Source organism: Ursus americanus, chromosome 11 (assembly GCF_024610735.1).
Source record: "Ursus americanus isolate L20-20 chromosome 11, mUrsAme1.1.p, whole genome shotgun sequence".
Lineage (NCBI taxonomy): Eukaryota > Metazoa > Chordata > Mammalia > Carnivora > Ursidae > Ursus > Ursus americanus.
The window spans coordinates 28,124,600-28,139,911 of record NC_142137.1 but is presented as its reverse complement, the minus strand read 5'-3'; the positions used below and the strand labels follow the sequence as shown (position 1 = coordinate 28,139,911).

Here is a 15,312-nt window from a genome sequence, read left to right as displayed (position 1 = left end):
AGGCACTCCACAAAGTAATTTCTTTGGGAGCAATTTAAAATATAGATTTGGGGACTTTGCAGAGAAGATCTGGGATGCTTCTGATTTAGATAGTCCTTAGAATATAATGAAAGAAATACTATTACAATGAAACCTGTTTTGGACTGGTCAAGGTCTCTTTTAGAAGCAAATTATTCTCTTGAGGCGCCTGTGTGGCTCAGTCGGTTAAGCGTCGGCCTTCGCCTCAGGTCATGATCCTAGGGTTCTGGGATCGAGTCGCACGTTGGGCTCCCTGCTCAGCAGGGAGTCTCCTTCTCCCTCTACCCTTCCCCCCTGCTCGTGATCTCTCTCTTTCAAATAAATAAAATCTTTAAAAAAAAAAAAAACCAAATTATTCTCATTTTTGGAATCTAATAAAAATGGCATATTTCTTCTTATGACTGCATCATTCCTGTCAACCCCCTGTTCTTTCTTGTCAATGATTTCCACATCTCTACTTTCCTCCTTACTGCCGTTTTCTGTCCCAGGCATTGAGAAATCCTGGTGAGTGACAGGTAAGATGAAGATTTGTTCATTCTTCTGTTCTTTTTTCTTAATCAGTTTTATTGAGGTATAACTTACATACAACAAAATTGACCGATTTTAAGTATACAAATAGATGAATTTTGGCAAATGTGTCCTGTAACCACCATCACCACAATCATGATAATAGAGAACACTTCTATTACCATAAAAAGTTTCCTTGTGGCCCTTTCAATCAAACCTCCCTCCCCACCTCCAGCAACCACTTATCTGCTTTGTCACTATAATTACTATATAATTACAATATACAATATACAATGTAATTACTGTAGTTTTGCCTTTTCCAGAATTTCATGTAAATGGAATCATACACTATGTAGTTATTTGTGCCTTCATCCATATTCTTGCATGTATGAGTAGTGTGTTCCTTTATATTGCTAAGTCATATTCCATTATATGGATATACCATTCACTAGGATGTGGGCATTTAGGTTGTTTCCGGTTTGGACTGTTATGAATAAAGCTGCTGTGAGCAGTCATGTACAAGTCTTTGTGTGAATATACATTCTCATTTCTCTTATAGATACTTAGGGGTAGGATTGCTGGGTCATATATTTATTTAGTTTACTTCAAAAGAAACCACCAAACTCTTTTCCAAAAGAGCTATACCATTTTGCATTACCTCCAACGATGTATAGGAAGTCCAATTTCTCCATATTCTCAACATTTGGTTCTGGTTTAATCTTTTTAAAATTGTATCCTTTCTAGTGGGAGTGTAATGATACCTCATTGTTTTAATTTCCATTTCTAAGGACTGCGGTTACTGAACATCTTTTCATGTGCTTATTTGCCATTCACATATCTTCTCTGATGAAATGTCTAATCTTTTGCCCATTAAAAAAAAAAAAAGATTAAGTCGTTTTCCTTCTGTCCAGCACCTGCACCCCACTGGCCTCCCCACCTGCCCCAGATTCCATTCCTTGGCCCTGTTCTCTTTTTCTCTGTGTTCTTTGGAGATCTGGCTTCTTAGGCTTAGAACTTTCCAAACTCTCAGCTCAGGCATTTCTTTACTGTTCATGTAGAACTATGAATCTCTGTTATCTTATATGGGAATTCTTTGTGGTTCCATCCTTTCTACAGTTCTCCTTATAACCATGTGGGATAAATTTAATAGTTTCTCTGGCTCTTTCTCTTGTGAGCTGACTAGAATAGTTTATAGTTAATCCTTTATTCTCCTCTTCAGCACTCTTAAAGATTTTTTTACAGAACAAATACTCTGCTGTCCCCCTTTTTAAACTTAGTTGTTCTACCCAGGAGATGCTATCTTAGCTTTCTTGGGTGTATTAGCTTCTACATAACACAGATTGGTTGGTTGTCTTTCCCAGCCAAAACAGCATAAGCAACAGATTGAGCAGAGGCAGATATGAGAATCCAGCTTTCTCTTAGTAAGCCAGACATTAGAAAGACTTAGAAAAATGTAAAACAGTTTCTATCTTCGCACCGATTTTTTCTTTTGAAAAACAAACGTTATTCATGTTAACATGTAATGGGTTTAATATTGTTAATGAATGAAAATGTTAATACTTTATATATTTCTCGGTTTTAATTTCTAATATGGTAAATATTGATAGACATTACCCAGATAAGCAAAATTCTTTGGGGTCCTCCATTACTTTTAAGAGTGAAAAGTAGTCCTGGGGCGCCTGGGTGGCACAGTCGTTAAGCGTCTGCCTTTGGCTCAGGGCGTGATCCTGGAGTTCTGGGATTGAGCCCCACATCAGGCTCCTCTCCTGGGAGCCTGCTTCTGCCTCTCCCACTCCCCCTGCTTGTGTTCCCTCTCTCGTTGGCTGTCTCTCTCTCTCTCTGTCAAATAAATAAATAAATCTTTAAAAAAAAAGTGAAAAGTAGTCCAGAGACCAAAAGTTTTGAGAACTGCAGTAGCCAGTGTTTATTAAGCACTTATTACATGCGAGAATACTTTACATGTTTCAACTCATTTAATTCTCAAAACAGCCCTGTTAATAGGTACTATCATCTCCAGTTTACTAATGAGGAAACTAAGGCAGAGTTCTTAAATAATCTCTCTAAGTTCAAATAGTAAATAGAGAAGCTGGGATTCAAACTTAGTCTGGTCCTTTTCAAAATTTCAACCTCTTAACATTCTTTTTTCTAGTATACAGTTAATCATGAATTCCTGTGATTTCTTCTTTTAAAATATTCTCAGTTCTCTCTTTTCTTACAGTCACATCCTATTCCTGGTCCCCATCCTTTCTCAAAGGTAACAGTTTCTGCTATGTTACTTGTCAGCCATTGTCAGATTTATAGCCAGATGTACAGCTTTTCTCATTTCTTTCCTCCTCTCCATAATCTGTTATGGCTTGTTCTTATGCACTACTTTAAGCCCATACTGTCCTTTCCTCTTTTTTTTTTTTTGTAATTTTTTATAGCACTTGTCCTCCACCTTGAGGACTCAAATGACACGTGTAATGAGTCTGCTTCAAGTTGTTGCATGGGTTACTAATGTTTTGATCTTTTTTTTTTTTTTTCAGGCTTATTTTGTGCCTCATTTTGGGTAATTTCTATTGCTATTCTAAAGTTCTCTTTTTTTTATGATTTTTTATTATATTATGTTAGTCACCATATAGTACATCCCCGGTTTCCGATGTAAAGCTCGATGATTCATTAGTTGCATATAACACCCAGTGCACCATGCAATACGTGCCCTCCTTACTACCCATCACCAGTCTATCCCATTCCCCCACCCCCCTCCCCTCTGAGGCCCTCAGTTTGTTTCTCATAGTCCACAGTCTCTCATGTTTCATTCCCCCTTCTGATTACGCCCCCTTTCTTTATCCCTTTCTTCCCCTACCGATCTTCCTAGTTCTTATGTTCCATAGATGAGAGAAATCATATGATAGTTGTCTTTCTCTGCTTGACTTATTTCACTTAGCATTATCTCCTCCAGTGCCGTCCATGTTGCAGCAAATGTTGAGAATTCGTTCTTTCTGATCTATTGCTATTCTAAAGTTCTTAATCTTTAATTCTGTCATTTCTACTGTGCTACTAGTTCCATCCATTGTATTTTTCATCTCAAACATTTATTTTTCATCTCTGGTAAAGTGAAAATTTTGATTCACCTTCTTTTTATATTGTCCACATCTCTGCTTAACATGTCCAAACGTTCCTCCGTTTCTTCAACATACAGATTATAAGAATTATCTTGATCTTTGCTGATTCCAATATTTATCAGTTCTTGGTTTGTTTCTGTTGCTGCTTTTTCTTCTCATTATGGGCCATGTTTTTCTGTTTCTTTTCATGCCTGATAATTTTTTTTATCAGATGCCAGACATTATGAATTTAACCTTGCATCTGGGATATTTTGTATTTCTAGAAATATGCTTGAGTTTTATTCTGGGACACTTATTTGGAAATTGTTTGACACTTCCAATGCTATTTTCATGCTTGTTCAGGTGGAACCAGAGCAAACTTTATCCAGGGCTCATTTTGCTTCATTACTGAGGCAATGACCTTATGATTATTCTGCTGATGTCCTATGAAGTATGAGATTTTTTTTCCCTTTCTGGATGGAACAAATTATTCCTACCACTGTCTGACCCCTGAAATTGTTCCCTCTGCTCCTTTTAGTTCTTCTCCCGCTTTGGGTAGATTCCACACAAGCATGTGCTGATATTACTCAGTAAAGTCTTCAGGGGGCCCTCTGCAGGTCTACTCTGCTCTCTCTCTGCAGCTGTCTCCTCTGTGGTACTCTACCAGGTATGTTCCAGCAAGCTTGGACTCATACTTCCTCAACTCGGGAGATTGCTGAGCTCCACCTGACTTCCTTCTCCCTCTGCTCCCTGGAAGCTCTCTCTAAGCAGGGAGCTGTTAGAAGAGGGACTCACTGTTTCCCTTCTATCAGGGATTACTCTCCTATACCAGCCATTGTCTAATGTCTGTTTCATATGTTTTTTTTCAGTTTTTCTTTTTTCTGGTTTTTTTTTGTTGTTGTTTTTGTTTCAGGCAGGAGGATAAATCTGTTCCCTATTGCTCCATATAGACTGGAATCCCTGTCTATTCATTTTTTCAAAATTCAGCTCAAATATTAACTTCTCTCCAAAATGTTTCATAATCCATTTTCTAGGCAGGAATCATTTAACTGCAAAGAACAGAAGCCCTTTCAGAGAAGCTCTAATAAAAAGGAGATTTATTATTATAATACAGAGAAATCTCTCAGATCTTCACTGCGTGGTACAGACAGGTCTGTCTTCTCTTCCATTCTCTTCTCTGGACACCAGTCTTCTCTGCAGGGTTCTTTCCACCTGCCTTTGACTCTCACTTGCCATGGTATTAACTCTGGCTTTAACTCAACATGACCTTTCAGCTCTAGTCCTTATACTATGTAATCAGATTATCTATTTATGTAAATGGCCTCAAGGAGCCAGAAAATTAGTATTAATCTTGGGTAAACAGAGTTCAGTAGTGACATGACCATGATTAATATTACAATTACAGTTTTTTAAATGAAAAAAATTTAAAAATATTTTGTGTGAGAAGTACCAACTTACACATTCTAACTAGGAAGTTAGTCTCAACATTCAGTAAATGTAGTGTTTGTAACAAGATAGCTCAGACATTTTGCTTATGTTTTTTGATTAAATAATATGATTAAATATGAAAATACAAACATTTTCAGTGCATATATTATGTACCAGACACTGCCCAAGATGAGTGATACAAAGGAGTTTATACTTTTTTACAGCCCAGAGAACCAAATCCAGCCCCACCACCTGTTTTTTAAGTAAAGTTTTATTGGATCACAGCCCCTTCCATTCATTTCTGTATTATCAACAAGAGACTCTATGGCCCACAAAACCTAAAAATTTACTATTTGTCCTTTTAGGAAAAAAGTTGGCCAACCTATGGTATTTTTAATATCAAAAGTTTGATTTCTTTTTTCAGTGTCAAGACCTTCTTTATTGGGTCTTAGTCTTTGACCAGAATGAATATTTAGAAAGAAGTTAAATTATTTTTCCAAGGTCCTGACATTAGACATTAGAAGTTCTTGGTTTCTTACCTCCCCACCCCCCCTTTTTTTTTAAGTTCTTGGTTTCATTCATGACGACCATAGGATTGTTTTGTCTCTTAATTAATTTCTGGTTGGATTTGAAATATCTCACATGAGGGCATCTGGGTTTACTGGTAATTCAGAACACATGTAGTATGGTATTTGGCAAGAGGTTAAAGGCCAAATTGCAACCACCCACATAACAATCTTTTGCCAAACCATCAAGTGTTTTCTATAATTTTAGCAATAAAAACAGATTTTTTTTCTGTCTTGTACTATATGAAAACTAAAAGTAATATGCTTTTAGATGGTTGGTATAGTTGAAAATTAACTTGTTTTCAAATGTAAAAAACACAAACTCAGGGAATACCATCTAAGTCTAAATGTGCTTGTGAGGTTAGTAATTGGTATGTAGTTCTTTTGTGTTCATAGTTGTCATTAGTTAAGATAAAGAAGTCTTGTACAGATTTGTGTGAAGTTATTCACCCTTCAAGTCTCTGCTACTATAAAAATAGATCTGTTATTCATTTTTAATATGTGCCTCTTTAAAATGCCATAGCCACTAATCTCAATATCAAGTGCTGGGTTCTCCTCCTGCTCTGCAGTAGGAGATTCCCACTGAAGAGAATCTAAGAAAGAAAAAGTAGAGTCCCTTTAATTTGGGAATTTTTTATAACTAGGTTAACCATTCATCCCAGTTTGCTTGGGATGTTCTGAATTTATACTAGCATAATTATTAATAGTGCCCCCCTTTATTCTGAAAAATCCCAGTTTAAATGACAAATTAAATGGTCACCCTATTTATAATCATGTTGACCATTGAGCAGCTGGATCTACTTTAAAATTTAGCATTTAAGCAGCTTCTGCATTTATTCTGATTCTAAATTTCACAGGAGAGTTGGTGATTGATGACTGCAAGACAGCGTAGTTGTTAAAGTGAAATTAACTTGTATGCAGGCTTATCTGGTAGTAAGAACCTAGATTATGTGTGTCTCTGAGTCTCAAAATAATTTAAATCCCTGTGCTAAAAATGAACTTACTGTGTACTGTTTAGGGACTCCTCAGTCTCTTTTCCAGTCTGCTTCTCTAGGCTTTTCTTTTCTCATTTTTCTCTCTTTAACATGAATGCTGTTTTCCCACCCCTTTCCTATACACTTGGATTTTCCTGAATATATCCTACACTTTTTCTAACTCCCATACCTTTCTTATATTATTCCATTTTTTCTTGCTCTACCTTTTCTCTATCTATGCCTGTTAAATACCTGCCCATCCTTTAAAGGCCAGTGGAGATATCACTTCTATGAAACCTTTTTTGCCACACCCCCATTCTAATTCTCTTTTCTCTAGACTCCTTACGCATTTTGTTTCCATCTCTGTTACGTCTTATATGTAACTTGGTGCCCCAACCCTATCCCCAGGTAGAGATGGGGCAAGAGACTATATTTAATTCATTTTAAAATCACATTACCAGGGTGCTTGGGTGGCTCAGTCAGTTAAGTGATTAAGCTTGGTCTCAGGTCATGACTCCAGGGTCCTGGGATCAAACCCCTGAGTTGGGCTCCCTGCTCAGCGGGGAGTCTGCTTCTCTCTCTCCTTCTGTCCTTCCCTACCACTCATGCTCTCTCTCTCAAAAAATAAATCTTTTTAAAAAATAAAAACCATTTATATACTAGGTGTTCAGTAAAAATGTGTGGTTGGTTGTTGGCTTATTCTCCTTATTTCTTTAGAACAACTAGGCCAGAAAATATTTTTAAAAGATACTTTCTTTGTAAGCTTTGTAAGGGTAACTTTAATAATCCAATTTCTAAGTTTATTTACTACTTTTAATTGTCTTTATTTTACTTGCATTCTTAACACATTTTTTTTCTTCAGATAGAAGTATATTCTCATTGATACTTTAACTGCGACCAAAAGTTTCTATTTTTCGTTCCCTTCCAAGGCAGTTTGCCATGTTCCAAGAGCTTCTTATGTTCTTTTCCCATTGCCATCTTATTATCTTCAGTTAATTCTTGAAGATGATGAGATGATCAGTTGCCGGACTACCTGCATTAGTTCTCTGGATTAATCATTGCCTTCCACAATCTCCTTTGTTTTGGCCATCATATTTTTAGGGAAAAAGTAGAATGAAAATATTAAGGAGTTCAGGAAAGTATAACTGTAAACATTAACCTACTTTGTACAATTTTTTTAATGGCACAAAAGAAAAATGAGCAGGTGACATTACAGCCCTGGCATTTCTTTTTCTTTCAGATAAGTCTGATTTCATTAGACTTGTGGTCGAGCTCTTTGGGCATGTTGTCTTGGCTATATCAAAAAATTTTTATTTTGTTTGGATCAAAGCAGTAGTTCACAGGAATTTTCAGAACCTAAAACCAAAAGGTGAAGCCAAATGCTAAACAGCTGTCTTTGCCATAGCTGTTAATAATCAAACCATCATTTGTCCTTGATGTAGTGACTGGGAATTGGGAAGTTTTGTTATAGAATTGTATTCAGTGCTCTGATCACATCTTAAACCTTTCGTTTTCTTTCACTCCCAATAATAATTAGCATTTTATTTCACATAAATTATGAGCTAAGTGTTGTGACTTGTAAGTGGGATAGGATAAGTCAGTTGGTCTCATCTACCTTATTTGTGTTGTAGACTAAGTTCTCGAGTCATCATATATATGGTAAATTGAGTAAGTAAAGTTAGTCTGTTCTCGCATTAGGAAAATTAGGATAGTAACCCCTAACTTGTAGGAGTATTTCAAATTAATATAGCATCTACAGGTGCTTAGTACTTCAGGGTACGCTTTATATTTCACCATGTTCTTATGAGATGGATGTTGTTTTGGAATACATGAGAACTCTAGAAACATATTAGAGGGAAACCTTACAGTGGGGTTTACATCATCAATATATAACAGATCCATAGATTTGTTCATACTTTTGAGGAAGAGATCTCAAATTCTCTGTTACTTCCTCCATTACTTCATCTTCAGGACATTCATCTAGATTGGGCCAAGACACAGAGTCTGTATGTTTGAAGAAGTAGGGGAGGTGGTGGGACAACTCAGCCTAATGGCAATATCACTTCTGTTGTTCTACTTTTGGCCCTTCAGTCTATGGCAGTGACTTAGGGTCACCTTGAATGGTGCTACCATAAACTTTCATCATGAGGGGTAAGTAGTAGCATGACATAGTACAGAAAAATTATCATCCTTAGAATTACTAAGTTAATTGTGGTTTGAGAAAGAGCTGAAAGATTATGGGTTGAAGAAAAACTGTCTTTTATGTTATGTTTTAAAGAGAGATTGATATATTTTCTAAATAGGGAATTAGAATTGGATGATTTGACAGACTTGAGAGACTGGAAAGGCTAAAAATTGCCTAGAAATGCTAGAATTAGGAGAGTACTCCTCTTGGTAGTTTATAAGTTTAATAAACTGAGGAAATTAATGAATGTATAAATTACTTTCATTGAAGACTGATTATAAGATAAATGTTTAAGAGATATTTAAGAAATGCCAGGTAAATTTGAAATCAGCACTGGCAGAAGTAAGGATTAGGAAGGAGAATGGATTTATGGACTATGGAAGAAACGTCAATGTTGTTAACAGTACAGATAGTCTTAAGGATTTTAAAATGTTTGCATTTTATTCAATAACCTTTTAATTTTGGATATTTTTCATTTCCTACTAAGAACTCTTTGGAAAGTATCACAGTGGTGATTTTGAAAAATATTATTACATTTGTGATGTGATCATATATAGGTAGTTCCTTATACATCACTAAATTTATATGATAAAAATATATCCCTGGAGTTTTTATATTTATATTTTATTTTTTAAAGATTTATTTTAGAGAGAGAGTGCTTACGAGTGGGTGGAAGGGGCAGAGGAAAAGGGTGAGGGAGAGAATCTCAAGCAGACTCCCCACTGAGCATGGAGCACAGCTCGCCACTCGATCTCATGACCCTGAGATCATGACCTGAGCTGAAATTGAGTCAGATGCTTAACCAACTGAGCCATCCAGGGGCCCCAGTTGTTACTTTTAAAATTTGTTTGAGTGGTGCTTTGGTAGTATGAAAAGAATACCAAACCTAAGAATCAAGAGTTTATAATACTTCTGGTTCTGAGGTCCTTGGAATTCTTCTCATCCAGTTAACTCTATGACTTTAGGCACTCTGAATCTCTCATCTCATGTATAAAACGGGTAAACTGATATATCCATACAAGGAGTTACTATGGAACAACAAAAAGGAATGAACTACTGATATATGTGACGTCTTGGATGAACATTAAAATCACAGTGCTGGGCAAAAGAATTCAGGCAGAAAAGAATATGCCATTTTTATGAAGTGCTAGACAAAACTATTGTGAAAAATCAGAACAGTGATTGCCTCAGAAGAGGTGGGGATTGACTGAAAAGCAGCACAAGGGAATTTTGGAGGTGATGAAAATGGGAAATGTTCCATAACTTAATAAAGATACATTTGTCAAAATTAATAAAGTATAGTTAGTATTTGTGCATTTTATTATCTGGAAATTTTACAACTCCTCCTCTGTACCCACCCCACTCCCCCTAACACCTCCCTCCCTGGAAGAGAACAGTAAACAATTACTGCATGTCATCCTTGTGCAAGGACCATGCTAATCATCTCTGTATCATTCCCATTTTAGTATATGTGCTGCTAAAGCAAGCACCAGACAAGTATTGAATTTTAGTATATGTGCTTTTCTCAAAAGTGGGTAGGAGTTCTGAGAGTACTTTTTATGTTTTTTAGGATTGTGCAAATGAGTAAATACATTAAGGAAAATGGGAGCCAGATTTCTCACTATTGGACAATAGAGAAACATGAACATAGAGACAATTAGAATATCTCTAGGGTGTTGGGTTGGAATTGGAGGTATGAGTATAGTTTTTATTATATACAGAGAAGGATGAGAGATAAATATAGGGTGTGTGTATGTGTATAAATATATAAATTTCCTAGTATGTACTTAGAGGTTCTAGAAGTAACGATACCCCCGTAGCAATGAACATACTTTGCGTCCAGATCTTGATTTCTAAATGATATTCTCCACTAAAAGTAACCAAGACTCCCTTGAGAAAAGTGCAAGATGAACCTGGAACATCTTGTTCCAGAAAATAAAGTGTTCGAGGAATGATGGGAATACATCAAAAAAGACATTGAATTCTGGTTTCCACTCAGACATGAAAGAAATTAGAAGTTGCCACTCTTGAGGTCCTTATAGTAGGAACAAAGTTGAACAAACTAAAAAGCAACAGTTCTTAGATCCTTCAAGAACTGAGATCACAGAGTAAACTGGTGCCCCCAAAACTGGAGGGACAGGTGAATACAAAGAATCATAGCTTGCTGGGAGCATGAGCTAACGAAGCCAGGATCTGGTAGGAGAACTTAAGTGTAACTGATGACCTGCTGGAAGCTGAGTGTGGATTAGCTTGATAGTTAAAAACTCTTGGGGGTCCAGTTTTAGGAGGGCTCCCACGCTCTTGTGAGTTTTTCTTCCACAGGTTCCATCACTTCTCACAGTTAAAATTGGGAGGCAGGGGGATTTCCTCGTGCTTCCAGCAGGAGGGGAATAGTAACCATTTTGAAGTATGCTCATAGCATTCTTTTCTCTCCCTGCCTAAAAGGGAAACTACCAGAGCATAACCAACTTGGGGAAACCAACTTCCTCTCTAGCCTTGCTGTCTCATCTATGGGGGAGGACTGGGGGGGGGGGGGAGGCCAAGAGGCACTTTCAAAACCCATAGCCAGGGATACAAATCCACTAAGACTCAGACCTCATCATTGGATTATGGAATACTTCCCCTCCCCCACATTTTACCACTACATCAACACGACTCCTATATAATAATAGAGGATTACAGATGAAAGAACTGTGAGGTTTGCGCTTTATTAAAGGAATTTCCAGGCAAACCCAAAGACAAGGACATTAGAGGAAATTTTAGCTTTTGATACCCATAGCTACAGTAAATACAGCCTAACTTCTAGTCAGATATGTCAGAGATTTAGGAATTGTCAGACTGGGAATTTACTATGATCAATATGCTAAGGGCTCTAATGGAAAAAGTGGACAATATGTAAGAACAGATGGGTAATGTAAGCAGAGAGATTGAAATTCTAAGAATCAAAAGAAAATAATCAAAAGCACTGTAACAAGTAAAGAATGCCTTTGATGGGCTCATCAGGAAAAGAGAGGAAGGAGCAAAAGAAATATTTGGAGTAATGGCTAAGAATTTTCCAAAATTAATGACAGACTCCAAACCACCAATCCAGGAAGCTTAGGGGACACCAAATATGACAAATACCAAATCTACACCTGGACCTATCATATTCAAACTGCAGGAAACCAAAGAGAAAAAATCTTGAAGGGAGCTGGAGGGGGGAGAACACCTTACTTATACAGGAAGAAGGCTAGGAATTACGTTGGACTTCCCTTCACAAACCATACGAACAAGAAGAGAGTTGAGTGAAATGTTTAGTGTTGAGAGAAAAAATCACCAACCTAGAATTCTGTATACATTGAAATTATCTTTCAGAAGTGAAGGAAAAATAAAAACCTCCTCAGACAAAAATTGAAGGAACCTGTTGCCAATAAGAACTGTTACTTGCCTTGCAAGAAATGTTAAAATAAGTTCTTCGGAGAAAAGGAAAGTTAGTGAAGGAATAAATGAAGGTAAAATAAAACCTTTTGTTTTTTATCTTTAATCAATATAATAGATAATTTCAAAATGTATTGGGTGATTATAGCTTATGGATAAGTGAAATTTGATAGCAATGTCACAAGGGGTAGGAGAGAAGAATTTGGAATACTGTTTTAGGTATTACCCATGAAGTGCAGTATAATGTTGACAGTGGATATAGATTAAATGTATACAGCAAACTCTAAATCAACCACTAAAAAAATTCAGTTTTTTCTTTTAATACTTTAAAGATGGTGCTCCAGTGACTTATGGTTTGCATTGTTTTTGATAGGTTTGGCAGTATGTTTTTGTCCAGTATTTTGGAATTCTAATTTTCATGATTTACAACTGCTTTATTCAGGCTCCCATATAACCAATTTTATGCCTAGTAGAACTAAATGGCCATATCAGTCTGATACTATTGAGTAACTGAACATAGTTATGAGAAAACTTTATGCATATATAAAAGTTGTACAACATTTTTGAAGAGGATGGTTGGAGGGGTGGGAGGAGGCCATGCTGCTTCTACCTTTTGACAGCACAGATATTAAGTGCGTGTGGTAGGTCAGTTTTATTGTTATTAAGTTTATTGTCTGAAAGTTTTGTCTGAAAAAGACTTTCTTACATTGATGGTTCTTAATCTTTATCTGTTCTTGGTAATGATAACCTTAAGTAGAACATCTCTCTGTAATTTGACAACATATCTTAATGTGATTGAATGTTCAAAATAGTATATTCAGTGTATCATTAAGTTGAAATAGAGATACATAGATGGTTTTAGGGGCTAATGTTTATATTTCTCTTAATTTAGTCATAATTCACTTCTATGATGCAAATCAAATAATTCATTTTAAGGAATGCATTAATTCTAATGGTATATTCAAAATTAGGTCTTCTTGATAGAGACTTCCAAAATAAAACAATGAGTATGGATAGGCTAAAAGATTATGTAAGAGGTTTATTCAGATAGAGTTTACAATTTGCCTATTCATCCATGTTGTAGCATGTATCAGTACTTCATTCCTTTTAATGGCTGAATAAATATCCCATTGTATGGATATTCCACGTTATATTTATTCATCAGTTGATGGACATTTACGTTATTACCACCTTTTGACTATTATGAAAAACGCTACTATGAGCATTCATGTACAAGTTTTGTGTTATATTTTCATTTATCTTGGGCTTATTACTAGGAATAGAAATGATCATCTGATAACTCCACGTTTAATCTTTTAGATTTGGATTATGGATATATGGTAGGAGGAGCTACCAGCCTGTTTTCCAAAGCAGCTATACCATTTAACATTCTTACCAGCAGTATATGAGTTTTCCAGTTTTTCCACAACACTTGTTATTGTCTTATGGTTTTGATTTGCATTTCATTGATGGCTGCTTATGTTGAACATCTTTTCATGTACTTGCCATTTTTATATCTTCTTGGAGAGATGTCTATGATATAAGTTCCTTATCAAACATGATTTCTAAATAGTTTCTTATTCTGTGTGTTATCTTTTTACTTTCTTGTAGATAGGTAAAATTTTAAGGTCTTTCAGTGTTCAACTATCATAAAGAATGGTTGAAGAGTTTACTAGATTTGCATTAATTTAATTACCTGTATCCTTTTATTTTATTTATGTGTCTTTGAAAGAAAATACAGGCATTTATATCAAATTTGACTGGATAGTAACTTTATCTTGATTAGCTATTAATACCGTTTTACATCACTGGAAGTGAACTTTCAGATAGTAATCAGATTATTAATTTTACTTCAAGACCTTGGATTACTTACCTTTGGATTGAAATACCACATAGATTAATATGTGTGACCATTCTGGTTGTAAAACATCTGAAACTAAAACAATATTTGTTTTTTAGTGTTTTTAAGTAGGCTCCACACCCAGCATGGGGCTTGAACTCATTAACCTGAGACTGAGCCGGTCATGTGCCCCAAAACAATATTTGTTTTACAAGGCAGAATTTTATTTTTAGCAAAGGTTAATAAATACTAGTTATTTTTATGACATTTAGCCTGAGAGGTATACATTTTCTTGGATATTCTGGTTTGAAAACAGTGTTAGCAGTTTAATTTTTTGAGGCTAGCTTTTTTAGAAAAATGTGGTGGTATACCATATTGTGTGAGCCTTTAAGTATTACCCACACTGAGGTTCCCAGTCACCGTGAAAGTCAAAGTAATTCCTGGTTTCCTTTCTATAGTAATAATTGCAAACTAAATTACACATGAATTTTGGACATGTAATTTTGTCACATTCTTGACATATTAATCATAAAAATATTTGTATATTTTGCTGTTTGTTAGTTTACTGTTGTTTAATATGGGAAGTTGATCCTTAATTCAGTCCCTTCTAGTTCCCTTGCAAATAGGGGAAAATAGGAGGACGTTATAAATATCCTTGTTAGCTTTTGGGAAGAAATAAGGAGAAAAAATAAAAGCAGTCAAATTTTCTACAAGACTCAGCTGAAAGACCTCTTAAGGAGTTAACCAGTATGAAAAAGACATCTTGTCCTGTTGGTTTTCCAACAATAAATTCTCAGTTCTCTGCCATCAACTATGGATGTTCTGTAATTCAGCTTAATTATGACACTACCTGAAATTAGTGCAGACCCCCACCGGGTAAGGGATCAGTTCCACAAGATCGCCCCCACTTCAGATGCCAGCCACAAATGGATACCCAGGCTACCTGCACTTCTGCCTGGCCAATTACAAATTTGGGGATTCTCTCAACCCTCCCTACCCTCAGGCTCAGTAAATTGCTAGAACAACTTACAGAACTCAGAAAAACACTATATTTATACAGTTTATTATAAAGAATACAAATGAACAGCCAGATGAAAACATACATAGGACAAGGTTCAGAAGGGTCCTGAGCTCAGATGTCTCTGTGGAATCCGGATGCACCCCCAACCAGGAAGCTTTCCCAAACCTCATTGTTCCAGAGTTTCTGTTGAAGTTTCATTACAGAGGCATGACTGATTAAATCATTGGCCTTTGGTGACTGAACTAAATCTTAAGTCCTTCTCCCCTCTCTGGA

At 36.0% G+C, this 15,312-nt stretch overlaps 1 protein-coding gene and 1 non-coding gene across 6 annotated transcripts in view; one reads left to right on the top strand and one right to left on the bottom strand.

Moving 5' to 3' along the window:
- The window catches only part of REV3L (REV3 like, DNA directed polymerase zeta catalytic subunit), a 169,158-nt gene that overhangs the window by 24,399 nt on the left and 129,447 nt on the right, over positions 1-15,312 (top strand). The window lies entirely within an intron of this gene.
- On the bottom strand, positions 10,149-10,251 carry LOC123793018 (U6 spliceosomal RNA). The gene has a single exon (XR_006779844.1). It is a non-coding gene; the product is annotated as a U6 spliceosomal RNA (small nuclear RNA).